The sequence below is a fragment of the Corythoichthys intestinalis genome, chromosome 6, assembly GCF_030265065.1.
Source record: "Corythoichthys intestinalis isolate RoL2023-P3 chromosome 6, ASM3026506v1, whole genome shotgun sequence".
Taxonomy (NCBI): Eukaryota; Metazoa; Chordata; class Actinopteri; order Syngnathiformes; family Syngnathidae; genus Corythoichthys; species Corythoichthys intestinalis.
The window spans coordinates 33,352,932-33,366,709 of NC_080400.1; the positions used below are offsets into that span (position 1 = coordinate 33,352,932).

General features: G+C 39.1%; 1 protein-coding gene across 7 annotated transcripts in view; it reads left to right on the plus strand.

The window, feature by feature from the left end:
• Positions 1–612: 612 nt before the first annotated feature.
• Positions 613–13,778, plus strand: part of b3gat1a (beta-1,3-glucuronyltransferase 1 (glucuronosyltransferase P) a) — a 121,553-nt gene continuing 108,387 nt past the window's right edge. For 3 of the 7 annotated variants that reach the window (XM_057838298.1, XM_057838297.1, XM_057838300.1), the window contains exon 1: positions 613–1,040. The gene's annotated coding sequence lies outside the window, so the exon portion shown is untranslated. The other 4 variants (XM_057838299.1, XM_057838296.1, XM_057838304.1 and 1 more) reach the window with 4 other exon arrangements.

Below are 13,778 nucleotides of genomic sequence, written 5' to 3' on the forward strand. Positions count from 1 at the left end.
TTTCACTTCTAATATGATTAATATGATATGATTAATATGATAATACCTTTCATTACTATTTTTACTTAGACTTGTGTACAAGTTTTTTATTGTGACAAAATAATCTGTGATCCAAATGTTTCGGCACCAAATGCAAAATGTCACTCTTCCCATCAAGTCTCTTATGCACACATATGTGCAGTTATCCAAGCATGAGGGAATGCGTTACAATATGTACGACACAGCTGTCCCCTTTCGAGCATTAACCCACTCCATTGCTAAAACAACAATTTTTGGAGTTATTATACAATTATTGTGTCCAAGTTGCTCTCTCTAGACATTGGGGCATTAGGAGTACTACAGAATGTCTTATGTTCTCTTGTTGTCATCAACATGTATAGACAGACATATTAACTCAGAAGGAGCAGGAATAACTTCAATTTCAACCCATTTTACGCATGCTTCTCTCCGTCCGGTTTTCTCTTACACTTTCTATGTTCTTCTCTCTTGCGCCATTCAGAGCGGTAACCTACCCTATTCTGTGATTTTAGTGGTACATGCCATTAGATAGACTGTCTCTAGAAGGGAGGAGGAGAAAGAGGGGTGGTCTTCGTCTCATTTAAGATGCTACTTTACCCCCCTTTTAGCATAAGCATATTCACATATGCCTTCGCGCACATAGAGCCGCCTCATCCGTCGCGACAGAGTGGTCGGCTTCAGAGTGGACCAGTCAGCCAGCCGGCAGCAGAGAGAGAGGAGGACAAAAGCAGAAGGGAGGGAGGAATAGAAAGAAGGGGGGCACGAAGCCACTGAATAAAAAACAGAAAGGGAAAAGGGAGAAAACACATCCTGGGAGTTCAAAAGGAAAAAAAAAAACATTGCCATCATGAGGGTGAGAGAAGAAAAGAAAGGGATGCTTTGAATGCCAGAAGAACAAGAAGGAGAGGGACACGAAACACAGCAGGGACAAAAACCAGGAATTCTAGAATGAATGGGAGCCCTGCTCGCCTGCCGCACGCATGCACTGGGAATAGCAGTCGCACACAGAAGTCGCTGAAAAGGTAAAGAAAAAAGCTCAATATATCTTCCTGTTTCCTCTGTGATCTGATCCTAATTATAAGGATGCTAAAGGAGCTTTGACAGACATGAGGCAATTTCCATGCTGATCAGGCGATGAAGAGGCGATTGCCATCTTTGTCCTGGGTTGCGGTTGTGCATGACACGGGGAAGAGCACAAGCCGGAGCAAAAGGGAGACTGAGAGGGAGGTTTGTTGCATGCATGCCTGCTGCAGGGAGGGTTTCGGGGAGTGCTTTCAAGAAGAAGAAGAGTCTTGATGAAAAGGACAAGGCGATAATCCTTGGGATGAGCATGCTGAGATAGCAATTGTGGCGATTTGCTCTTATCTGAACAGCTGAAGAGAGGCACCTAAGGTTTGCTTATTTTGGATGGTTTGAGCTAAGCTGATGAATTCACAGTCCAATATCGAAACAAGATAGAAGTTTAATCTGGTGAGAAGGCTGCACACATTGCTGGGAGTTTTCTCAAGCTCAAAACCTGACAGACCCGCTTTCGCCCCTGACCCAAGGGAACACAAGGCTACCTTTTCCTACCACTTAACAACTTGTCTGTACAGGCAAACAAAAAGAGGCAGGGAAAAAGGGAAGCTTGAGTGGACTGTACAATTGCTTTTCTGACACCTGCCAAAAGAAGAACCTAAACTCTTGGCGATAAGATGCACTTCTAGGGTGAGCAGGCGTCAACATTTTATTGTCATCTGAGATCATCCAGATACACTCACAGTTTCAGAAAAAAAAAGTAGTCCGCGGAATCAAATACTATGGGTCTGCCTCTCATGAACATTTTTGTATTTTGAAACTATTTGGAAGCAGAAATTAACCTCAAACTGAAATTATTGTTATTCAAACAAATAAACATCCAACATTTAATTTATTCGAAGGCAAAGATGAGATAGTTCTTAAAACAAATGACTGCATGAGAAGCTGGGTACATTTTAAACTGGACAGTTAAAAAAGTAAGACAAAACAAAAATCCAGTCTTAGAAATACATTCTTATCTTTGTTTGGGGTTTGAGTCTTTTTCTGGCCATCTTGAGTGGTGATTCTGTTTTCCAAGTTTTAGTGTGGGTTTTCTCATGCTTTCGCCTGAATTCCAAAGACATACATGGTACGTTCATTGCAAAAGAGATAACGTGAGTGTTAATGGTTGGTTGTCTATATGTACGTTGGAATACATATTTCCGTGGTGTAGAAAATGGATGGGTTCTTTTTATATAAAATCATCTTGTGCATAAATAATGTAACCATAGATTATAGTAGGACATGAAACAAAACAGGGAGTCTTAAATCTTTTTTTTTAAACATTCTGTCTCATAAGTATTTAAAGATGTGATCCAGTTTTAACAGAAAACAGTATAGCATTCAATGATAACATGTGTGAAGACAGTACTACTGTTCTTGTGATGCCCCTATGAGATCATTTCTAAGCATTACAAAGAAGCCACACAAACAAAGCATGTGGCACCAGTATACCATTCGAGTTTTCACTGTTTGAATCTTCAAGCGGTATTACTGTATATGGTGGCCTCATATGGTGTCACAATGGTTTAAAATTATTTTTGCCAGGGCCGGTCATCAGTGATTCTCCGGGAGTCAGTGAATTAATGGTCCGTCATGGGAAAATATTTTGTTACTGAGGCAGCGGCCTCTCAAAGATACCTATTACCCTTTGCGTCCTTGACATTTACGGTAAAATATTTGTATGTTTCCTCTGTGCACACATCTTTATTGTGCATGCATGTTTACATAATTGAGGACCTTAGCTCTTGAACATACAGCAGGTGTGTGAATGTGGGAGTGAAGTGTTGATGGTTAAAATATGCCCTCCAATTGACTTGTGACCAGTCTTTGTTGTACTACCACATCTTGCTAAAGACATTTGAAAGAGGCTGAATCTATCACCTATGACACTGGTCAAGATAAGCATTATTAAATTGATGAATGGACTGGATGGACTTCTATGGCATTGAAATTTTCAGAAACTGCATCTTTTTGATTCTGGAAAGGTATAAACAGGAGTCCAAGAAATATTCCTATTTGGTATATTATTGTAGATTGTACAGCTATTTAGGGGTGAGTAATATACCTTACAGCTTTAACTGCTCACAAAAACGTTTGTTTACTTTCAGAGGTGGGTAGAATAGCCAAAAATTTTACTCAAGTAAAAGTAGCATTACTTCAAAATAATATTACTCAAGTAAAATTAAAAGTACTCATCCAAACAATCTACTCAAGTACAAGTAAAAAAGTATATAGTGAAAAGAATACTCAAGTAATGAGTAACATTTTGAGTTACTGCTTATTTTTGTTAGATTTTTTTTTAAACAATGGTATTTATTTTCTCTCAGCACAAACTTATTTAGTATATGAACTGTTGTTATAATGATACGGTACAATAACCCATTGCTTAATCGCATTAAACCAAATGGGGGGGAAAAATCATTAAATTAAAGAGAGAAAAAAACTGTAATGAAGCATTATTTGCCCACAGAGCATAAATGCCCTGCCCTCTAGTGGAGAAAATAGTTCCTAGTTTAGATAGTGAATACTGTAGTTCCTTCATAACTACTATTATGAAATTAAAAGGATCCTATCTCCGTTTTTTCATGCCCAATCGGTGCCAAATAAAACCTGGGAGAGAGTTTTAAATCCACACTTTCGATTTATGTTGAGGGCAGCGCTCTATGTCAAATACTTCATTTGTTACGGTGCTTTAAAGACGCATGATTGAACAGGCTTGCGTGATGATAGAACGGTAAAGCTTGCGTCTGATTGGTGTAATGGAGTCATGTGATTATTGTTGCAACTTCTCATTGGGGAAATTAGTAGCGCTACAGCAGGGGCAATAGCATAGTTAGAAAGGAAAAAAAAACTAATACGTAATACTTTTACTCAAGTAAAAGTAGCATTACTTCAAAATAATATTACTCAAGTAAAAGTAAAAGTACCCATCCAAAAAATGTACTCAATTACAAGTAAAAAAGTATCTAGTGAAAAGAATACTCAAGTAATGAGTAACATTTTGTGTAACTGCTTATTTTTTATTTATTTTTTTTAAACAATGGTGTTTATTTTCTCTCAGCACAAACTTATCTAGTATAGGAACTGTTGTTATAATGATACTGTACAATAACCCATTGCATAACCACATAAAACCAAAGAAATAAAAAATATATATATTAAATCAAAGAGAGAAAAAATATATAATGACGCATTATTTGCCCAAAGAGCATAAGTGCCCTGCCCTCTAGTGGAGAAAATAGTTCCTAGTTTGAATAGTTAATACTGTGGTTCCTTCATAGCTACTATTATGAAATTAAAAGAATCATATCATATGTATCTCTGTTTTTTCGCGCTCAATCGGTGCCAAATAAAACCTGGGAGAGAGTTGTAAAATCCACACATGTTGAGGGCAGCGCTCTGTGTCAAATACTTCATTTGTTACGGTGCTTTAAAGACGCGTGATTGAACAGGCTTGCGTGATCATAGAACGGTAAGCTTGCGTCTGATTGGTGTAATGGAGTCATGTGATTATTGTTGCAACTTCTCATTGGTGAAATTAGTAGCGGTACTCTTGGCAATAGCACCGCTAGCAAAAAAAAAAAAAAAAAAAAATCTAATACGTAGAATAAAGAGAAAAATGTAACGACTCTTGTGTAGCCCAAAGTAGCGGAGTAAGAGTAGTTTTTTTTTTTTTTTTTCTCCACAAAAACTATCAAATCTCTAGTTAAAGTAAAAAGTATGGCTACGTAAAACTACTCTTAAAAGTGCATTTTTCTCAAAAAGTTACTCAAGTAAATGTAACGGAGTACATGTAACGCTTTACTACCCACCTCTGTTGACTTTTCTAATACAGCCATAAATTACATGATGAATTGCAACGCAGGTACGTTCTATAACTGTAGACTCACATTCTGTATTTGTAGGCCCTTTAGCCATAAACACAGATGCCATGACAAGGTGTCCACTTCTATATGCGAGATGTGCATGCTATTTGCTGACAGAGGCACACTGAGTAGAAACTAAATATATGCACGGTCAAAGAGTGCAGTGCCATAGGAGCATGTTGACACCAGTGTTGCAAACAGCTGGGGGCAACACATGCACACATACAATATACAGTTTGCAGTACACATACTCCTGTCACTGCATGAAACCTATAGAAGTACAGAAACAGCCATCATATTCTTAGACATTTCATTTATCTGACAAATGAGAAGATTAAAACAGCAGTAGTTGGATTGGTTGAGTATGTAAATGTAGTTCTTCAAGCAGGAAATTCATAGATGGGTATTTCGTAGTATGATTGAATGAGGAGACAGCACTGTCGGGTTCATTCCACCACATAGTGTGTAAGTGACAGCTAGTGAATTGGAATAGCTCCCGCATCGCATACGGACATGTAAAATTATTTCTGAAATGAGATTAACTGAACATTATTAAATTGAGTAAATGTATTGAGTTTGATTTATAATGGTTGCAGTGAGTTTTCATTGTTGTGGCAGATTTAGTGGGAAAAATACACAAATCACAACAATTTTTGCCAGCTTTCCCGATGTCATGCTGGGTGTCAGCTGCTTACGACTAGACCAGTTTGAACTTCTGTGCGGTTTGACTGATGCATACTGACGCATGACTAAGGATTTAAAACTGGAGTTCAGACCTTTGGCAAAGTATTCATACCGTGCAAGCTTTTCCTATGACATTAAATGCCTGAGTTCACTGCCAAAATACATATAATGATACAGGTAAATAAATATTTGGATCACCTTCAAAAATAGAGAAGCCTGTCTTCACAGACTATGCAGTCAGGACGACATAATCCTGCTTTGGTTTACCTACAGTTTTGCTTTGTGTCCAATTTGCAAAATATAAAGGACAAAGCCAAAGGTGGGTAAACATGCTTTAGGAACAGTACTGAGTCACTTTTTTACTTGAGACTGCCACGCCCTGCCTAAAACGTAACTGCAACTCGTGTATGGCATGCATGCTTGTACGAGCATGAACATTAAGCAACGAGCGTTTGGCCCAACAAATCAGCAACAGAAGTGCGTTATAAAAGTGTTTTTGCCAAATAGAGGCTCGGTGAAACAGCGCTGCGTTTTGGGGACACTTGTAGATGTGCACAGGCACTTGTTCACCCAGAGTGGTAACCCGAACGCTCTCTATTAAAGGTAAGAAAAAGGCCTTTTGGGGCAGACTCAGTTAAAATGTCAGGGCTATGTGCACTCTTCTGGATACTGGTAGAGCATGCATGGAGTGGAAAACTATTTTGAATTAACTATAACGCAGTGTAGTTAACGTTTAGTCGCTTCAAAAGGATATGTCCTGTTTAAACTCCGAAAGTCATTAGAATACTTGCTGTAACTACGGGGAAAAATGACTCAATTTTGAAAATGGGTAAGGAAATGTTGGGACAAGGACACATGAATGGCCATCATCAAGAGTCTTCACGTTTTGCCCTCAACATGACAGCCTTGGATAATCACAACCTTAGTCACTACCTTAGTCTCATTTGCTTATCAAATTTAGAGTCTAAAGCCTGATTTATGCTTCTACGTTCCGGTAAATGAGGAGGGACTACGCCGTCATTGCGCATTCAAAGTTCTGCGGCAAGGGAACGCGTTGCTCTGTAATATACAGCCATGCCGTTAGAGGGGTGTGGCTTTGTCTTTGTACGGTTTTGGGGGACTCTTGTCAAATTCCTTTAGTTTTCCTCCGATCATTGACAGCAATGGCAACGGAAATGGAACGTGTGTATTTGCAGCTGCAGCTAATCAATATTGGACAACAAATGTTAATACAAATGTTAAAGTGTAGGCGATACAGAAGATGTTATGATTGCGAATGTTTGAAAATGGTGGTGTTGTTGTGCTCAACCGGAAACACTGTGCTGACCGGACCAATCACAGTCCTTCGACGTTCACTTCACGTGTGTTGACGTGACGCTTAGTCGGGATTTTTTGAAGGTGCACGTCAGGCTACAGCATAGGGTCGTAAATCAGGTCTGGATTAAAGGCGTACAGTAGGTCCGCCGTCTCTGCTACGCAGAGGCATAAATCAGCCTTAAGACTACAATTGCCTTTGTCAAGATATGAACTTCAGGAGGAAGCAAAACAGAAATCTGAGCGATAAGCGCTTGCATTCTGAAATTAATGTCTTTGTCAAATCAGTAATAAATGTTCTTTTTAATTCGTTGTTTTGATCTTTGAAGACGCATTGAAAATTATTTAATCACAGCTGGGGAACGGCAAGAAGGAATAGCCATTAATTTCATTTTCTTTTCAATCACACGTTGGCTTTAAAGATCCACAATGGGAACGTTTGGTGAAAACTCTAAGTGGTTTTACATTAAGCATTTATTGATTTTAACTCTTCATTTAACTCACCATAATTATTGCATTTAACAAATACTAACACACACCAAAAAAAACAATAGGATTCTTTATATAGCTAAAATTGGAATATCAGTAATAATATGACTGTTAAAAGAGGTGACTGGGATAACCTGTCAATCTTCGTCACATTGAATATTTTCTGTGGGCTATACTTTCAAATCAATAGGGTTAAACTGTTACTCAGTGCAAAAAAAGCCCTAAAGGAATTAATAGAACAATTGCTACATGTCACAAAAGACTGCAATTCTACACAGTGAGTAAAAGCTTTTATGTAAAAAAAACATCGTTGTGCAATACTATTGGTACAACATAGCAACCAATATTTGAAAATGCAGCACATAGTGCTGTGCAGGTGTTGCACAGTATGTTGTCATGCGTGTAGGTGTGTCTGCACACACACACGTACACCCCCATACGCTGCTCCTCACGGATAGCTCGGTAGCATTTCATACTTCATTGCACAGTGTAATAACATGTATGATCCTTGACAAGAAGCTGGGATTAGTTCTGTGCAAATATTTGGAAAGTTAATGACAACACTATGGATGTTTGAAATAGTGGGCGCGATGTAGTTTCCTGAAAGGTAAGTTCACCACAACAGTGGAAAAAGGCATCAGTGGGTGATGTACAAGCTAAAAATGCAAGCTGCGGATGCTCAAAATCTCTAAATATAAAATAGATCCTCCTCTGCAAAAGAAGTGTTAGATGTTTTTGTTGTACTGGTGAGAAGAACAACGGCCTATAACAATGAAGACACTGTTTCTTGATAGAAATGGCCAACAACATTACCATCATCTACAAAGTGTGGATTGTTCAACTAAAATAACGCTTTTAAACTAAGTCATGCTTTAATGAAAACCTTTCTGTAATTTTGTAGCACATTTTGGGTTGCAGACACTTTGGGGCAGTTTACATGGCGACACGAAGATGCAATGACTTTGTTGCGGAGTTGCCTTGCATGCATATGGTGTCAGCGATGACGGAAGGGGAAGACGAAAAATTCTGAATCCTGCCTCCCAAGTGGAAAAATTCGATTGCGGGGGATTGAGGGGGGCTATCTCCGCATGCATATCAAAGGCTCCCGCGGCGCGACACCGTGCTGATAACGTCAGTACTCGTACACGTCACATTGGGCGTGCGCAGTGGTGCTACTAAACATTAAAAACAGCAAATATGGCGGAATGTCAGCTTTAATTTACTGTTTTAATAATATTTTTAAATTAAATATTGTTGAATGTTTCCATTTTTGTGCCTTTTTGAACAAAGGAAAAATGCAATCCCTTCCAGTGGGCGGGCATATGTTTTTCCAGGCTGAGGAACTTTGGTGGGGTCAAGGTACATCATCCGCCGTCGCCTTGTATATCTGCACTGCCCCCTAGGTCTTGGCATGAATACTACATCGTTTTCAGGCGGAATTGCAACATTGTTCGAATGGAGACGGGCCCATACATATGAAAAATGTTTCGTCTTCTCGGAGAGTCACCATGTAAACGGCCCCTTTATTTGGCTGCAATTAATAAGGGCTAGAAACACAACACAAATATTTTGCCAAGGTAGCAATTATATACGTCGTAAAAGCGAAGAGCGATTACACTGTATGTCAATGAAAGTGAAGGAAAATATATTACTATAAAGACATTGTTGAAAGACATTGAGCTTTGATCGGAAATAAAACAATAGTTGCCTAATTTAACAGTCCTTTTCATGGTTAAACAGTGTGTGTCTATGGGCCCTATTACACGGAGACGCTGCAATAACAATGCACAATGATTGTTGATCTTGCATTTTAACGGTGAATCTGGACAACATAGACACAAGCTTTCGACTGCGGGCTCCAAATTGAAACAATTCAATTGCGAGGCTTACGATACTCAAAAGCAGTGAACTCTCTTGGTGCGATGACATCACTACGCACTGCATGTCATTTTGAGGATACGCAGTTGCCGTTCAAGCACATATGACACCAAAAAGCATGTTTATTTCATATTTCACGCGATGTTTTATGCTCTTGAATGAAATGGACCGCTTGGATGTGTGTGGAAGCGATCGTTTTATTTATTCAATTTTTGAATCCCTGGCCATGAAAATGAGTGACTTTTCGCCTCCAGTCTCGGGTTTAGGACGAATGCGAATGTGACGTCACCCGGGTCACCATCTACCAAGACAGCATTGCTTTATAGCATGCAGATGGACTGTGAATTCAGCTGATTTTGCGGATTAATTCAGGGGTTTTTCACATCACGCCAGCCAAACGGCTGCAGGCTTTTGTAGCTGCACCAGGGAGAGGCGTGTGAGCCTTTTTGGATTTCAGAAAGTTCATGTTCACCCTGAGATCGTCCAAAACAAGTGTGCGACAACTGTGGGACCATTGGACTTACGAGGAAGTGAGTAAACGTCACGTTTTGTATTATATCAAATACTGGGATCATGGCACACATTTTAATACCGAGGTGGCAGATGAACTCATGACCCTGCCGACGTCATCCTCCATTTGGGGAAGCTAAAGCGCTATAATGGCAGGCGTGGCTAAACGGCAGATTAAAAGACTAATATCTCGTCATCTGCGCTTTGCCAAATTGTTGTATATAACTGTTGTCAAATCGCCTTAAAATATGATTCTAATTCACATAATAATGCTATTTAAGACTTTTTTTAGTCCTGTCATACGCACTTTAATGGTGGCCTCCTTGTCCTGTGTATCCTGTATCATTTGGTCATCTTGTGTATTTTATAACAGAAGCTATATGTCGTCAGTGGAGAAGTAGTGAATACATGTGGGAAAAAAACTACAATCTTTAAAGGGGGATTCACACTATCGTAGTTTTGGTCGATGGGCATTTCTGCTCAGCTTTCTTGATGCTTGTTTAACCGCTCTGCTCTGTGGTGGCATTGGCTACCACACAGTCATCTCTGAGTTCCCTTCTCCTCCTCCTCACCCCACCTGAGCTTCCCCTTCCTCCGCGGATGCGCTCGGTGGATTTCCATGGCTTCTTTTATCCACTTTTCAGGTAAAATGTCCACTTTTGAAAGGCGGCAACAGGCAGGGAAAATAGTCGCCATTGGGACAATGTTGAATGACTGAATGAATAAGAAATGTCGAGAGGAGATACAGTTTGAATGTCTACAGAGTCCTTCGGAGTACCCTCGTCGACACATGCATTAAACGCTTCATTTATTGGTGCTTTTGTTTCCATTTTATTGTTTCATAAAGTGATAAATGAAGGACTTTGCAGATCTTAATTTTCTTTATTATTCCTTTTACACACAAACACAAAAAGTGTTCATGCCAAGTTGAAACAAAGGTAGAATTGTATTTATAACTCGTACAAGAATAAACAACTCCAGTGTCCTACATGGATATTTGCGCAGATTTTATAGTACGCTGACTAAACTGAAAGAAACATTAGCTCAGCTAATGGATACTGAAATAGAGAAATAAAAAATGTCGGTTTGTGAAAATATATGTAATGTGCTAGTCTAAATTGAATTCACCTATGTATTTTTTTTGCTCAGTTTTAGGCCTCTCGGACAAATATTTTTCAGCTTCATATACCAGGCAAAAAAAAAAAAAAGAAAAGAAAAAGATAGTCGTGGGCTTGGCTGCTTGTTTTTTTTTTCTTTCTTTCTTCTTTTAATTAATTAAATGTTGGGTTGTGAACTTTAACTTCAGATTCATTAATTGCCCGGATTGTTTTTCCACAGTTTTGAATTGAAAGGCAGTTAATTGCATTCCACCAATGTGTACAATTTGATTTATTCATCCACTAAAATAATTTCAAATGTTCTTTTTGGGACAAATATTGCGATGCGATTAATCAAGATTAATTCATTACAAAGCCTCTATATGATTAGAATAATTCAATTAAAACAGCCAATGAACACAATGAGTGATGAAAAGATCAATGAAATCTAAACTTATTGAGGACAGTGCTTACTTAATGACTTATGGAATTTCAAGTAACATCATTGGCTTCATTGGATGAGTCCAATTTTGACAAACGCCGAAAAGAGAGAATTGTGGCGGGACAACTCATAGTTGCATCATCATTACTGCGCCTACACGCAATGCCCTGGGCATCCAACATTTCCTGGTGAGGAAACATATTGCCATAATAACTCACCCGATGTGCATAGTGCTTTTCCTCTTTTAGATCAAGGAGCTCATCAAAACCCGTTTTGAAGACATAGATTACATCAAGATGGCCGTCACAATACAGCTCCTCAGGGTCCCAGAAGACTCTTTCCAGACGTGCATGAAAGCATGGCAGAGTAGACTGTGAAAATGTGTTGGACTCTGGGGGATCCCTTCAGAAGACGAAAACTTGCTGTTTGTAGTTTGGATTCGAAATATATATACAGGTATTGTAAAACAAATCCTGAAACCTTTCTGACACAACTTCTACGCCATCATGACTACAATTTATTTTCAATGGCTGTCAACATAATAAAACATTTTAATGACAGTGAGCTCCATTTGTGATAGTCTTCCCTCTACTTTAAATTAAGATAGTAGAAATGCAGTGAAAAAAAGGTGATCATAAAACCATGTTTTCATTGCTTTATTGCTTATGGTGAAAAAACTGAGATGACGACCATCATTAGTCAGCCACTCAGTGCACAACAAAAAATGCAGGTAAATGGATATCAGCAAGTTATAATTTAATATAATTATAGTTATTAATACCTAAATTTTGGTAAATCAATACTTTAAGAGAAATTCCGATCACATTGGGATCGCCATATACTGTACTGTCCCTTTCCCTTTCGTGCTATAAGAAGAGCGTGTGCTCAAACTTGGAAAAGATTGGCTACCTTCCCTCTGGCAGCTATCCGACCTTTGGGGAGTACGGTTGTTTGCCTGAGGTGCATCACAGCCACTTGACCACCAACACTGAATAATAAGATGCAGGATCTTTCCAAACTGCTACGGCAGATTAATTCATCCGCATTTATTTTGTCAAGCTTAGTCTGCCATCAAGAGTGGAGGACATGACAGCAAGGGTGAAGAGTTTGAGAGGAGGAAGAGGAGTTGCAGTCTGCACCATTAAAATCATAAGCGTAAGGTGACACGAGTCAGATGGAAGTTAGATTTGCTTTCTCAAAGTATAGTTTCCAGAAAGCTGATGAATAATGCAAGACAAAATGTGGATACATTTTCTTCTCTATCGGAGTATGAAATGCATGATGCAAAAAGTTGGGCTTTGATGTGCTGTAATATGGCTACGAGATAGTTAGTTACATCAGTGATCAATAAATGTTGGGAAACACAGAACTTAACTCAATCATTAACCAGGAAATTTTGAAGCCTGACCCTAGTTAGGAACTGGTAAATTTGATCAACACTATACTTGTATTCATCTTGTTTTGGCGGTAAGTACGGCAGTGACTCGTCAGAAGCAGTAGATGCCAGTAGTGTGGCAGTCGATGCCAACTGCGAAAGGTGCTTTGTTTGTCAAAAAAAAAAAGTGTTTTTTTTTCATATATAACCAAACAACGATGACCTTAACATATGTTGGTAGAAAACTGAATAAATGTTCACATATATGATTTTATTTTTACTTTTCAATATTACACTCCACTTGCTTGGGAGAAAATTGGGCAGTAACCCACCAGACCGAGTACATCCAGCTGAAGTATACATGTTGTTTACTAAAGGTGAAAACAACAAAAACAACAACAACAGGACAGTGTCATTGGAAGGAGGGACAGTTTTTATTTTTGCTGCAGGCAGTATCAGCTCCTTTGCTATGGTTTGGGGTTATTTTGCACTGAGCAGCTTGGTATGCCACCTTATATCATGCTGATAGTGCTCGCTGGTTTACTGATGTAACACTAACAAAGCGGGAGGATTGTTGGCAATATTTGGCAATCGCTGAAAAAAATAATTCCTGCTGTCCGCTGAAAAAGTAGTCTGGTCTTTCATTGTCTCCCACAGTCCTAAAAGATAAAGCCAAAAGCTAAATGCTACATATGCTTCGTCATATTTCCTTGTCCAAGCTTTTCATATCTCCAGAGCTCTTTGCTGTGTGCTCTTGTTTTGTTCAAAAATACTGCGCACACGCTGAAATTAGAGTGGAACTGCCACCCCTTTGAGTGGATGTGCAATTACACTTTATTCTAGTATGACAAAAATGTATGTTCCCCAAGGTCACATGCACCACCCCCAGCATCGCTCTGTGCCTAAACCCTAGAGATGGTTGTGCGTGAAAATCCCAGTAGATCAGCAGTTTCTGAAATACTTCGTTAGACCAGCCCTTCTGGCACCAACAACCATGCCACGTTCAAAGTCACTCAAATCACCTTTCTTCCCCATACTGATGCTAG